The sequence below is a fragment of the Cherax quadricarinatus genome, chromosome 5, assembly GCF_038502225.1.
Source record: "Cherax quadricarinatus isolate ZL_2023a chromosome 5, ASM3850222v1, whole genome shotgun sequence".
Lineage (NCBI taxonomy): Eukaryota > Metazoa > Arthropoda > Malacostraca > Decapoda > Parastacidae > Cherax > Cherax quadricarinatus.
This window is the reverse complement of record NC_091296.1, coordinates 64,682,068-64,697,093: the sequence shown is the minus strand read 5'-3', so window position 1 is coordinate 64,697,093 and position 15,026 is coordinate 64,682,068. Positions and strand designations below refer to the sequence as shown.

The window sequence follows — 15,026 nt, the reverse complement described above, 5'->3', positions numbered from 1 at the left end:
CAATAAATGTCCAACTAGCCATTCTAATATGCAGTCATGAAAGGGTTGATGTTATACAATTATTACAGTATTGCAGTAGTCTGCATAATAGTAAGTCTGCTATTTTTTGTTTGAATAAAAATTCAAAATTGAAAGCAAGAGTAATATCAGAGGGGCCTGGAGACATGACTGATGAGCAAAGAAAATGTTATTTTAGAGCCAGGAATGTCTGCATTGTTCATTCTGGACCTTATTTTGAAATTGTCATATTTTTTAGTTTTCGTGAAATTGGCCAAATTGCAAATTTCTGACCACATTATTAGGTAGTTGAAATCGGTAAATGGGCAGTTTCTTGTACTCAATCGATAGAAAAAATGGAGTTCTAAAGAAATAGCTATGAGTTTGGGCGACAGGAACAATGGAATTAGCCGAAAATAGGGCTCAAAGTGGGCGAAATCGCAGATCTGTAAACGGCGCCGAGGTCGCTAACTTCGCGTGAGCATAATTCCGTCAGTTTTCCATCAAATTTCGTTGTTTTGGTGTCATTACAATCGGGAAAAGATTCTCTATCATTTCGAAAGAAAAAATAATTTTTTTTTTAATTTTGCGACACCAGGAGACACGTCAGGACTGGGGGTTGCGACAGTCAAAGGGTTAAATTAATAATTACAATACTAAAACCAGCTACTCTGGTAAATCAAAGTTGTAGACATAGGTTTAGGGTTGTTGGGTACACAAAATATAATTGGTATTAATACTTACTCTTTAATCACTGTACATGGGTCATACCACAACACCTACCTAACACCTAGACCCTACACTGGCCATCTAGGGATCTAAATACAAGGACTAATGGTGCACTTCCCTGTGAGTAATGTTCGCAGCCCTTATCTTCCACCATCCACACAAAATTTTTGAGGTCCCACAAATTTCCTGTCCCAATTCTTCAGCAGGGGACAACACAAGTTCCTAATTACAAATTCAGGTCAAAAACCCCAATTGACTTTCGAGAATGCCCGATCACATTGCACAACTCAGTTCACTGCTTACACATTAAATTCAATATGGCATCTCCCTCCCTGGTGTCACTCAGCAGCTGTTCTACAGCCCTCTCACCCAAAATTTCTCGAAAGGGTCAAATCAGCATCACATTTTATTACACAATTATTGTATTATTCAAATTTACACATGCTGAATTTAGGAAAATCCAAAATTTTCCACACTACCCATATAACATGATGAAACGTCACCTGTTTAAAACCTGAGAACAGTCGGTAGTTGTAATGGTAGCAGCCCTCAACTGCATTCCAATTGCACAGCAATAGTACAGTCAGGAGACCACCAGGGTACACATTTCCGACAATGCAGTCCCAAGGTTTGGAGGATTGCAGTTGATGTTGCAGAAAACACAGAGGTGGTAAAAAAAAAAGTTGTAACAACTTGTCTGAAGAGGACAAAGATGATAACATGAAGAAAAAAGTATGGCATGGATAAGACACCCAGTCTGCTCACTCAGACTGCTAACGGAAATGAAGGGGTCCAAGAACTGGGATGCAGAATTTTGATGGCTAAACAAGTTATTGTGGTAATGAACTATTTACATGAAGAATTGAGACACTTATGCAACATATGGGAATCTTTACTGAAGAAACGTTTCACCACTCAGTGGCTTCATCAGTCAAATACAAAGTAGAAATGGGTAAGGAGATGAGGAGTTTGAGATAATCAGTCCCTCAGCCTGGAATCGACGTTTTCAGCCCATCACTCTTGTAGGAAGTACAGCATAGGGCCAGAGAGGTGGCTTATATACTGCAGTCAGGTGAGTCGAAGCAGGAGGAGGCGGGATCACAGTGGGACCTTCCACTAGTGTAAGTAGGTCTTCGTTCAAAGGTTTGACAAGCGTTGAAGAAGTCTTTGTACCAAGATCCTATGATGTTGCAGTGTCAAACAGATGTGATGAATGGTTTTGAAAACCGACAAGCTGAAGAATTGAGACACTTATGCAGTTGAGGCACTATGTTGCATAAGTGTCGCAATTTTTCAACTTGTCGGTTTTCAAAACCATTCATCACAACTATTTACATGTTTATATCTGAGTTACAGTCGTAATGAGTTATTTATGCTGACATGAATTAAGTCTACCCAGTACATCCTGTCAATTCCTCTGAGTATTTTGTACGTCATAATCATGTCACGTCTGATCCTTCTTTCCTCCAGTGTCGTCAGTTTAAGTTTCTCTAGCCTCTCCTCATAGGTCATACCCCCACCCCCCACAGCTTTGGGACTAGTCTCGTTGCAAACCATTGCACGTCTTCCAACTTCTTTACTTTCTTGACCAGATGTGGGTTTCATACTGGCGCTGAATATTCCAAGATGGGCCTATCATATGCAGTAATTACGGTCGTGAATGCCTCCTTGTTGATGTTCCTGTCAGGTATTCTCTGATTATTGAGTCACAAGGTGCTGGGGTTGTGTGACACGGGGATACCTCTCTAATCATTGAGACAAAGTGTTGGTTTTATGTGACACGGGGATACCTCTCTCTGGTTATTGAGGCACAAGGAGCTGAGACTGTGACTTGGGGATACCTCTCTCTGATCATTGAGACAGGGTGCTGGTGTTATTTGACATAGGGATACCTCTGATCATCGAGGCACAAGGAGCTGGGGTTATGTGACATGGGGGCAAGTCTCTTTAGTTACAGAAGTGTCTTACCAAGGGAGTCGAGATGTCACAATGAACTGCATCAAATTCTTGCTAATAAAATGTGATTGCCGTATTACTTTACCATAGACAACTAATTTCTAGCCTAAATAATAAGCATTAACCTCTCATCGATATATACAATAGCTTATTCAAGCAAGATGTATTTTTGCTACGTATTATTATCTATCAGTGTAGCACTGAAATGCTTGTTACTGGTGGTTCTTAATGCAATATATTTCATGGCTAATAAAAGCAGCTTAGATTTTCCTTATAGGTATTTAATTACCTAGGTGTATACCTGGAGGGTGTTTCAGGAGTCAGTACCCCCCGCGGCTCGGTCCATGACCAGGCCTTGCGGTGGATCAGGGCCTAATCAACCAGGCTGTTACTGCTGGCTGCACACAAACCAACATATGAACCACAGCCTGGTTGGTCGGGAGCCGACTTTAGGTGCCTGTCCAGCTTCCTCATGAAGACAGTCGGGAGTCTATTGGTAATCCCCCTTATGTATACTGGGAGGTAGTTGAACAGTTTTGAGCCCCTGACATTTAGTGTGTTGTCTCTTAGCATTCTCATGACACCCCAACTTTTCACTGGGGGTGTGTTGCACCGCCTGCCGAGTCTTTTGGTATTGCAGGGAGTGATTTCCTTGTGGAGAGTTTGATATTAGTCCCTCAAAGATTTTCCAAGTGATATTATCATGTATCTTTCTCGCTAGCGTTCTAAGGAGTACAGGTCAAGGGACTTCAGCCATTGTCATAGCAGCAAAGCAATAATGACGTGTGTGTGTGTGTGTGTACTCACCTATTTGTACTCACCTATTTGTGGTTGCAGGGGTCGAGTCACAGCTCCTGGCCCCGCCTCTTCGCTGATTGCTACTAGGTCCTCTCTCTCCCTGCCCCATGAGCTCTATCATACCTCGCCTTAAAACTATGTATGGTTCCTGCCTCCACCACATCACTTTCTAGGCTATTCCACGGCCTGACTACTCTATGACTGAAGAAATACTTCCTAACATCCCTTTGATTCATCTGAGTCTTCAACTTCCAATTGTGACCTCTTGTGTCTGTGTCCCATCTCTGGAACATCCCGTCTTTGTCCACCTCGTCTATTCCGCGCAGTATTTTATATGTCGTTATCATGTCTCCCCTGACCCTCCTGGCCTCCAGTGTCGTCAGGCCGATTTCCCTCAACCTTTCTTCATAGGACAATCCCCGTAGCTCTGGGACTAGTCTTGTTGCAAACCTTTGCACTTTCTCTAATTTCTTGACGTGCTTGACTAGGTGTGGATTCCAAACTGGTGCTGCATACTCCAGTATGGGCCTGACGTAGATGGTGTACAGAGTCTTAAACGAATCCTTACTGAGGTATCGGAACGCTATCCGTAGGTTTGCCAGGCGCCCGTATGCTGCAGCAGTTATCTGATTGATGTGCGCCTCAGGAGATATGCTCGGTGTTATACTCACCCCCAGATCTTTTTCCTTTAGTGAGGTTTGCAGTCTTTGGCCATCTAAACTATATTGTGTCTGCGGTCTTCTTTGCCCTTCCCCAATCTTCATGACTTTGCATTTGGCAGGGTTAAATTCAAGGAGCCAGTTGCTGGACCAGGCTTGTAGCCTGTCCAGATCTCTTTGTAGTCCTGCCTGATCCTCGTCCGATTCGATTCTTCTCATTAACTTCACATCGTCTGCAAACAAGGACACTTCTGAGTCTATCCCTTCCGTTATGTCGTTCACGTATACCAAGAACAGCACAGGTCCTAGGACTGACCCCTGTGGAACCCCGCTTGTCACAGGCGCCCACTCTGACACCTCGTCGCGTACCATGACTCGTTGTTTCCTCCCTGTCAGGTATTCTCTGATCCATTGCAGGGCCTTTCCTGTTATGTGTGCCTGGTCCTCTAGCTTTTGCAGTAACCTCTTGTGAGGAACTGTGTCGAAAGCCTTCTTGCAGTCCAAAAATACGCAGTCGATCCACCCCTCTCTCTCTTGTCTTACTTCTGTCACCTTGTCATAAAACTCTAGTAGGTTTGTGACACAGGATTTTCCTTCCCTGAAACCATGCTGGTTGTCAATTATACACTTGTTTCTTTCCAGGTGCCCCACCACTCTCCTCCTGATGATCTTCTCCATGACCTTGCATACTATACTCGTTAGAGATACAGGTCTGTAGTTTAGTGCCTCATGTCTGTCTCCCTTTTTAAAAATTGGGACTACATTTGTAAGTGTGAGATACGTTATCAGGCCGCGTCCTGTGGCAATTCAACGAGAGGCGTCACATTGGTCTATCAGGTATTCTGTGCTGCATTTTTGACATCCTTTTGTGTATGTGTTTATACCTTTTTAGCTAAATGAACCTCGTATAAACGCGGGAGGGCATATATTGTAAGTATATAAAATACCTTTATTTCGGCTAATTAGTTTGATAGATTAATTATGCACGCAACATCCATCCTATGGGCGGTTGGCCAAAGATTAGAAGTGCATAACTAGTTCAGGAACCGGTCTTCAACAGTTTGTTAGCTAAGCAAGTTACAGCAGTAATGAGCTGATTACATCTTTGGGTAGTAGTGGGGTATTTAGCAATGTATATATGTGATCCCGTGTGAATGAGGGAAGCTGCCAGGTGAGGACCACAGTGTTTGTTTATAGTGTGTGTGAGGGAGGGCGGGTAGTGAGGCGGGTGTTTCCTGGTGTCTTCCTGTGATGATACACTTTCAACACTTCCACACACACGTAAGAGTGCTCTTCTCCACTCTTTACCTTTCTGGCACACGAAAACACTCGTTGGGTCTGTTAATTGTACTCTATGAGATTAATGAGGGCGTATGTCAAGCAGTAATGTGTGTAGTTGTGGTAGTGGAGGGCGGATCTCGGGCCGAAAAAAATATGTATTAGTATTATTTACTCAGGATTAGTAAGCCAGTTAGTGTGACTTACTGACATTGAATTTTTTTGTTCTCTTTCCCAAGAAGCTCGCTATACCCGTAACGTTTGGCAGATGCCCAGGCACTTGTTTGATGCTAGGGGAACAGTGGCAACAGGTGTAAGGGAATATGCCCACCTCCATCCCCCCCCCGGGATCGAATCCAGTTCCTTCCATTGTAAAGCAGAGGAACCAGCACTAAACCATTGATCATGTCTATTAATGGTTCCAGGGATCATCGCCCAGGAACCTTGTCTCAGACCAGGCCTCATAAACTGGATAAGGGATATTACAAGACTAAGAAATATTTAGAAACTAATTTATGGATAGGTACAGTACATACTGAGTGTAAGTACTATAGTTGTTTATAAGATTTACTTGCCATCTTACATGTTTGTGAGACAGATGGTTGCTGCCTACCATCCAATATCTTCTTTCGGGGGGGAAAGTGCCTTGATGCGTATGAATTAATTTATTTTTTTTCTTTCAGATTACACCTGATTACCTCCTGTGTCGCAGTCACTGTATGGTACATACGAATTTAGTACTTCCTCATGAATATGTAGCATTATAATGGTTTCAGCCTATGTGATGGTCAGTTTCTTTGATTCCTTTGTTTGGTGGTAACCTAGGACATGGTGAGCATGTGGCTTCATATACCCTTTCATTTTCATGTATGGATTCAGCCTGCTCACCTGGTTGTGGCTTAGCTGTGTGTGTGGGGAAACGAGGGGGTTTCAGTACTAGGGACAGAGTGGCAGAAATGGCAAGATATGTAATAAGAAGCTCATTAAACAGGATAGCCTGTTAAATAGTTACTGGTCAGTGCAAGGAAATTAGTCTGCAAACAGAGGTAGAGGAGAGACGCTAAGCAAAAACTTCTTGGCATCTAATGTAGGATGAATAACTAAAACTTTCTAAACAAGAGATGCCTCACTTAGCAGGAATATTGCTGTATTCTAATGGACTCCTTTAAGGCAGATAAAACTGCAATACAGGAGAATGTACAGAGAGCTTTCACAGCTCATATAACCTCAGTGAAGCACCTAAATCCTGAGATTGCTTGAGGTCTCTCGAACTGTACTTCTTAGAATTTAGGCTGAAAGATATATGGTACAGTATCTTAATCCACACATGGAATATTTTGGAGAGACAGGTTCCAAACATGCTAACCAGAATCACTCCATATGAAAGCACAAGGCTTGGCAGATGATGTGAGGTACCTTCAGTGAAAAGCAGGGCCTGTGGAGTACACTGGGAAAGAGCTCGGTAACTATAGGAATCATGACTCGACATCCTTCCTTTGTGCTTATGGGGAATTACCAATAAACCCCTAGCTGTCTTCAAGAGGAACTCAATAAATTAAAGTCAGTTCCTGATCTGCTGGGCTGTGGGGTATACTTTGGACTGTGGGCAGTGGGTACCAACACCCTGATGGATTAGACTAGAAACCATGAGGCCTGGTCTGGGACTGGGATGTGGGGGGTAAGGGATTGACCATCAGAAGTGACTGCAGGTAACCTACAGGTATACAAATAGCAGGAGCACAAGAAATAAAATAGACAAACTAAGACTAATTGTACATGGACAAAGCATAGATATTATTCCAATAACCAAAATCTGATTCAAGCTGAAAAATAGGGAACATGCCTGCTGACTACCACATACTGGGGCATAAATTATTCCACACTGATAGTCAACAGGAAAGGGGACACAGTTGCTGTGTATGTTAGGAAAAATTTAAACTGTTTCATCAGAAATGATACAGGGACAGAAGGGACAGATATGGAATTTGTTTGGCGGCTATTTCCTGAAGGGCAGCAGCCAAAACCTAAATAGCAAACTTGGTAAACTTCTGTGGGCCAAAATTACTAGGGCATCTAAATACTAAATATATTCTAATGGGAGATTTAACTTTTGTCAAATTGATTGGAGCAATTTGATAAGAAATCTTGAATCTAGGAACTTTATAGAAATAGTCCAGGACTGCTTTTTAAAGCAGTTTGTCAGAACTAGAAGAAATAACTTGCTTGACTTGGTTCTGGCAAACAAGTAATCTGATAAATGATCCTGAGGTTAATGAAGAGCTTTTAGAAATTTTTATTTTTTTTTTATTATCACACTGGCCGATTCCCACCAAGGCAGGGTGGCCCGAAAAAGAAAAACTTTCACCATCATTCACTCCATCACTGTCTTGCCAGAAGGGTGCTTTACACTACAGTTTGTAAACTGCAACATTAACACCCCTCCTTTTAGAAAATGATCACAAATCATTTAGTGTTACCATATCAAGGAAGTACCTTCATACTGATAACAAAGTTAAGGCTCACAATTTTTGTGCTGTAGAATATATGGGCCAAAGGGATTACTGGAGTTGTGTAGACTGGAGTAAACTGACAAAGGATTATCACGAGTGTTGTCTAAGCTCTATGTGTACTTGCCTAGTTGTGGTTGCAGGGGTCGAGTCACAGCTCCTGGCCCTGCCTCTTCACTGGCCACTATTAGGTCACTCTGCTCCACAAGCTGTATCATACCTCTTAAAGCTATGTATGGATCCTGCCTCCACTACATCACTTCCCAGACTATTCCACTTCCTGACATCTCTGTGACTGAAGAAATACTTTCTAACATCCCTGTGATTCATCTGAGTCTTCAACTTCCAGCTGTGACTCCTTGTTGCTGTGTCCCATCTCTGGAACATCCTGTCTCTGTCCACCTTGTTGATTCCTCTCGGTATTTTATGTTATCATATCCCCCCCCATCTCGCCTGTCCTCCAGTATTGTCAGGTCGATTTCCCTTAACCTCTCCTCATAGGACATACCCCTTAGTTCCGGGACTAGTCTTATTGGAAACCATTGCACTTTCTCTAGTTTCCTTACTTGCTTGGCTAGATGTAAGTAAAGTTTATTCAGGTATACACAAATACAGTTACATAGATTATCATACTTAGCAACTTATGTGTAAAGTACCTAGGATAACCCAAAAAAGTCAGACAGGGTAACTTATTTCCATTGGGGTCCTTTTACCTCATTATTTTAATATAAAGGAGATAATATTATTATTCAATAAAGGAGATATCATCTTACTATTATTCTATAAAAGAGATAATATATTATTATACTATCTACTGCATGAGGGTCCTTAAGACTACTACATGAGGGTCATTACAACTATCTACAATATGAGGGTCATTACTAGGAATAAGGTAAAATTACACGTGTGTTAGCTACAAAAATAAAAAATTATTCCCCTCCCTTTCTGTAGTTACATTCATCAGGCACCTTTTGGCACTCTTCTTGAACTGGTTCATGCTATGACTGGCTTTGACATGTGCAGGCAGTCTGTTCCATTCCTTTATTGCTGTACAATAAAAGGTGTTTGAAGCCTGGCCACTGACTGTGGATACTACAAAGTTGTGGTCTCTCCCTCTAGTACTATGATTGCTTTGGTTCCCAGCCTTGACAGAATTGGCAGCAAGATATTCTGGACACTGTTTGTGAGCAGTTTTATAAACTTGATTTAGCTTCAGTTATTTTACTATGTCTTCAACATTAAGCATATCCAGTTGTTGTAATTCATCCTGGCCTACATGTTCTCTTGGACCCAGGTCCATGATGAATCTTACCATTTTGTTCTGGGTGATTTGCAGTCTATCCTTCAGTTCTTTTGTCAAGGCAGAGAGCCATAAAGAGCAAGCATAGTCCATATGACACTGTATAAGGACTAGACAGAGTCCTGCAAGCCTCAGTAGGTAGACAATGTGCTTGTCTGTAGAGGAACTTCAGCCTGGCATTTGCTTTCTTTACTACACTTCTCTATCAATTCTCCTGACATGCATGGGTCAAAGGGGATTCCCAGATATCTTACTGAGGAAACTGAAGTGATGGGCTCCCCATTACACTGGACATTAAAATTATTTACCCTTCTCAGTTTGTTTCATGCCAAAGAGAATAGCTTCAGTTTGGGGTTCCAAACTGGTGCTGCATATTCCAATATGGGCCTAACATGCAGAGTGTACAGGGTTCTGAACGATTCCTTTTTAAGATGTTGGAATGCTGTTCTTAGGTTTGCTAGGTGCCTGTGTGCTACAGCAGTGATATAAACAAATTCACTGATGACGTGAAGATAGATAGGATAATTGATTCAAACGTAGATGTCACAGAACTTCAGGAGGATTTAGACAAACTCAATTTGAGGTCAGAAAAGTGGCAGATGCAGTTCAATGTAGATAAGTGCAAAGTTCTAAAGCTTGGGAATTTTCATAACCCTAGTACCTATCGGCTTAATAATGTAGAACTTAGCCATACAGAATGCAATAAGGACTTGGGGGTTATGATAAGCAGCAACCTTAAACCAAGACAGCAATGTCTAAGCATGCATAATAAGGCCCCCCTAGACTACTCTGTACTCGCCTAGTTGTACTCGCCTAGTTGAGGTTGCAGGGGTTGAGTCCAAGCTTCTGGCCCCGCCTCTTCACTGGTCGCTACTAGGTCACTCTCCCTGAACCACGAGCTTTATCATACCTCTGCATCATACCTTCTTTGCCCATCCCCAGTCTTCATGACTTTGCACTTAGTGGGGTTGAACTCCACGAGCCAGTTGCTGGACCAGTCCTGCAGCATGTCCAGATCCCTTTGTAGTTCTGCCTGGTCCTCATCTGATTTGATTCTTCTCATCAACTTCACATCATCTGCAAACAGGGACACTTCGGAGTCTATTCCTTCCATCATGTCATTCACAAATACCAGAAACAGCACCGGTCCTAGGACTGACCCCTGTGGAACCCTGCTCGTCACAGGTGCCCACTTTGACACCTCGCCATGTACCTTGACTCGCTGTTGTCTTCCTGACAGGTATTCATGTGTGTGTGTGTGAGAGAGTGAGTCAGTCAGTCTCAGTCAGTCAGTCTCAGTCAGTCAGTCTCAGTCAGTCAGTCTCAGTCAGTCAGTCTCAGTCAGTCAGTCAGTCTCAGTCAGTCAGTCAGTCTCAGTCAGTCAGTCAGTCTCAGTCAGTCAGTCTCAGTCTGTCAGTCAGTCTCAGTCTCTGTCAGTCAGTCTCAGTCTGTCAGTCAGTCTCTGTCAGTCAGTCTCAGTCTGTCAGTCAGTCTCAGTCTGTCAGTCAGTCTCAGCCAGTCAGTCTCAGTCTGTCAGTCAGTCTCAGTCTGTCAGTCTCAGTCTGTCAGTCTCAGTCTGTCAGTCAGTCTCAGTCTGTCAGTCAGTCTCAGTCTGTCAGTCAGTCTCAGTCTGTCAGTCAGTCTCAGTCAGTCTGTCAGTCAGTCTCAGTCTGTCAGTCAGTCTCAGTCTGTCAGTCAGTCTCAGTCTGTCAGTCAGTCTCAGTCTGTCAGTCAGTCTCAGTCTGTCAGTCAGTCTCAGTCTGTCAGTCAGTCTCAGTCTGTCAGTCAGTCTCAGTCTGTCAGTCAGTCTCAGTCTGTCAGTCAGTCTCAGTCAGTCAGTCTCAGTCAGTCAGTCTCAGTCTGTCAGTCAGTCTCAGTCTGTCAGTCAGTCTCAGTCTGTCAGTCAGTCTCAGTCTGTCAGTCAGTCTCAGTCTGTCAGTCAGTCTCAGTCTGTCAGTCAGTCAGTCAGTCTCAGTCTGTCAGTCAGTCTCAGTCAGTCTGTCAGTCACAGTCAGTCTGTCAGTCAGTCTCTGTCAGTCAGTCTCTGTCAGTCAGTCTGTCAGTCAGTCAGTCAGTCTGTCAGTCAGTCTCAGTCTGTCAGTCTCAGTCAGTCTCAGTCTGTCAGTCAGTCTCAGTCACAGTCAGTCTGTCAGTCAGTCTCAGTCACAGTCAGTCTGTCAGTCAGTCTCAGTCTGTCAGTCAGTCTCAGTGTCAGTCAGTCTCAGTCTGTCAGTCAGTCTCAGTCTGTCAGTCAGTCTCAGTCTGTCAGTCTCAGTCAGTCTGTCAGAGTCAGTCTCAGTCTGTCAGTCAGTCTGTCTGTCAGTCAGTCTCAGTCTGTCAGTCTCAGCCAGTCAGTCTCAGTCAGTCAGTCTCAGTCAGTCTCAGTCAGTCTCAGTCTGTCAGTCAGTCTCAGTCTGTCAGTCAGTCTCAGTCTGTCAGTCTGTCAGTCACAGTCAGTCTGTCAGTCAGTCTCAGTCTGTCAGTCAGTCTCAGTCTGTCAGTCAGTCTGTCAGTCAGTCTCAGTCTGTCAGTCTGTCAGCCAGTCAGTCTGTCAGTCAGTCTCAGTCTGTCAGTCAGTCTCAGTCTGTCAGTCAGTCTCAGTCTGTCAGTCAGTCTCAGTCTGTCAGTCTCAGTCAGTCTCAGTCTGTCAGTCTCAGTCAGTCTCAGTCTGTCAGTCAGTCTCAGTCTGTCAGTCAGTCTCAGTCAGTCTGTCAGTCACAGTCAGTCAGTCTCAGTCTGTCAGTCAGTCTCAGTCTGTCAGTCAGTCTCAGTCTGTCAGTCAGTCTGTCAGTCAGTCTCAGTCTGTCAGTCAGTCTGTCAGTCACAGTCAGCCAGTCACAGTCAGTCTCAGTCTGTCAGTCAGTCTCAGTCTGTCAGTCAGTCTCAGTCTGTCAGTCAGTCTCAGTCTGTCAGTCAGTCTCAGTCTGTCAGTCAGTCTCAGTCTGTCAGTCTCAGCCAGTCAGTCTGTCAGTCAGTCTCAGTCTGTCAGTCAGTCTCAGTCAGTCAGTCAGTCAGTCTCAGTCAGTCAGTCTCAGTCTGTCAGTCAGTCTCAGTCTGTCAGTCTGTCAGCCAGTCAGTCTGTCAGTCAGTCTCAGTCTGTCAGTCAGTCTCAGTCTGTCAGTCAGTCTCAGTCTGTCAGTCAGTCTCAGTCTGTCAGTCAGTCTCAGTCTGTCAGTCAGTCTCAGTCAGTCAGTCACAGTCAGCCAGTCACAGTCAGTCAGTCTCAGTCTGTCAGTCAGTCTCAGTCTGTCAGTCAGTCAGTCTCAGTCTGTCAGTCAGTCTCAGTCTGTCAGTCTCAGTCTGTCAGTCAGTCTCAGTCTGTCAGTCAGTCTCAGTCAGTCTCAGTCTGTCAGTCAGTCTCAGTCTGTCAGTCAGTCTCAGTCTGTCAGTCTCAGCCAGTCAGTCTCAGTCAGTCAGTCAGTCTCAGTCAGTCAGTCTCAGTCTCAGTCAGTCAGTCTCAGTCAGTCAGTCTCAGTCAGTCAGTCTCAGTCAGTCAGTCTCAGTCAGTCAGTCTCAGTCAGTCAGTCTCAGTCAGTCTGTCTCAGTCAGTCTGTCTCAGCTAGTCTCAGTCTCAGTCAGTCTCAGTCAGTCAGTTTCAGTCAGTCAGTCAGTCTCAGTCAGTCAGTCTCAGTCAGTCAGTCTCAGCCAGTCTCAGTCTGTCAGTCAGTCAGCCAGTCTCAGTCAGTTATTCTCAGTCAGTCAGTCTCAGTCAGTCTCAGTTAGTCAGTCAGTCTCAGTTAGTCAGTCTCAGTCAGTCAGTCAGTCAGTCAGCCAGTCTCAGTCAGTCAGTCAGTCAGTCAGTCTGTCAGTCAGTCTCAGTTAGTCAGTCAGTCTCAGTTAGTCAGTCAGTCTCAGTCAGTCAGTCAGTCAGTCAGTCGCCCTAAATGGATAAACAATAAACTAAAATATCTCTTGGATAAAAATAGACCAATACAATACAATATGAATTCAATTTGAGAGAAATAAAAAAAATGAGGAAAGCCAAAAGGGAACATGAAATTAAGGTTGCAAGAGAATAAGAGATCAACGTAAGAGGTTTCTTTCAGGTATATAGGGATAAGATAGGTCCTCTTAAATATAGCTCAAGTCAGCTTCCTGTTAATGACGACAAAAATATGTACCTTTTGTACCTTTTTAACACTTATTTCCTGTTCATTTTTACACGGTTCAGGGCAAGAGTAAATTATGTAAGATCAACTAGATTAATTGCAATCAAACAAGTCATCTGGCCCTAATAAGCTATTTTTAAGGGTTCTAAAGGAATGCAGAGAGGAACTTTACAAACCATTAGGTAGTCTCGTGAATAGTTCACTACAAATGGGCACTGTACTGGGTAAGTGGAAAGTGGCAAATGTGATACCCATTCATGAAGCAGGAGATAAGTCCTTACCTTCAAATTATAGACCAATCAGCTTAACCTTAAGTGTGGGGAAGGTTGATGGAATCATTAATTGTGGATGCTTAAAACTTAGATATATCTCTGTGAATGATACTACCATCAATAATGTAGATCTATGTAAGAGATAGTGACAATTTTTGGCTTCATATCAAGAAGTGACAATAATAGAAGTTCTCAGATTATACTTCAGCTTTCCTTTCTGCATTTGGTAGGGCCTTGTTTAGATTATGTTGCACAGTTCTGGTCTCGCATGTTACAGAATGGACATAAATGTGCATGAAAACATAGAAAGAAGGATGATGAAGTTGATTCTCTGTGTCAGCAAGACATGCTGAAGGTGCTGAAATTTCAGTCTCTGTAAAGATGTAGAATTGGAGGGAATATGACTGAAGTGTGCAAATTTCAAGTTGGAGAAATTTAGATTTAGAAGGGATACAGGAAATTACTGGTTTGACAGAGTTGTAGATGTGTGGAACAAACTTCCAAGTTACTGAAATGAGAATCTTTTGGTTGGACAAGTACATGAATGGGTGTGATTTGGACCTGCCTAGTATATGGGCCAGTAGGCCTATTATAGTGTTCCTCCATAATAATAACTTATTGTTATTCTTAGGCACCTGTCTTTCAAGAAATTCACAAGTGCTCACCCATCAAAAAGATCTGTATGTGACATGATAAAGTTCATTGCTTGGGGGAAATGTTACCAATAAAGGTTCCATAGCTATAATGGCGTGTCTGTCCTTCCCACCCTGCTTGGACATTGAAAGTGGTTCTGATAAGACTTGGAGTGGGCTCCAGAGTCCTAGCATATCTCTACCATCTCTGGATGGTTGACTCTTGCATGTACATGTATGTGGTTTCTTAACGAGCCTGATAAGGTGTTCCATGTTACACTTGGCTTGAACATTGCTTTCATGTGTGGAGCTTCTTATTTCTGCTTCTCCTGGATAGGGCTGGCTATGATCCTTTGGTTTGTCATGTCATGCTCTAAAACATTTGCTTTTCTGCACCTGGTGTGGAGCTTGCTAGTTCTAGGTAGCCTCCTGCATAGCTTGCTGCTTTCAAATCCAAATCTACAGCATCCAGGGTCATTTGCTTTCTTATTTCTGTAAAATGCCTAAACCCCCTACATGCCCTACCTTGATATAAAACCTTTATCCTTCCCAGGATTTTGGAAATAGGGCTGAATACAGATTGCTCTGCGGAGTCCCTTAGCAATCCAAACAATTGCTGTACTATGTTAGTTCTAGTCTGGTGGCAAATTTCTAGACTTTCAAGCTTTTATTCTATTAGGATGATGTGGCTGAACATTAACCTTAATGAATCTTTTTTGAGGTTCATAATACTTTCAGCACTGTGTGTAATCTCCAAGTTGCACTTAAGAGGGAGAGTTTTGGCTTGTG

The 15,026-nt window shown here is 43.2% G+C and overlaps 1 protein-coding gene across 1 annotated transcript in view; it reads left to right on the top strand.

Moving 5' to 3' along the window:
• Positions 1-5,314: 5,314 nt before the first annotated feature.
• Positions 5,315-15,026, top strand: part of Snx6 (sorting nexin 6) — a gene marked incomplete at its 3' end in the record, with an annotated part of 33,031 nt that continues 23,319 nt past the window's right edge. The window contains 1 exon segment of the mRNA XM_070103317.1: positions 5,315-5,420.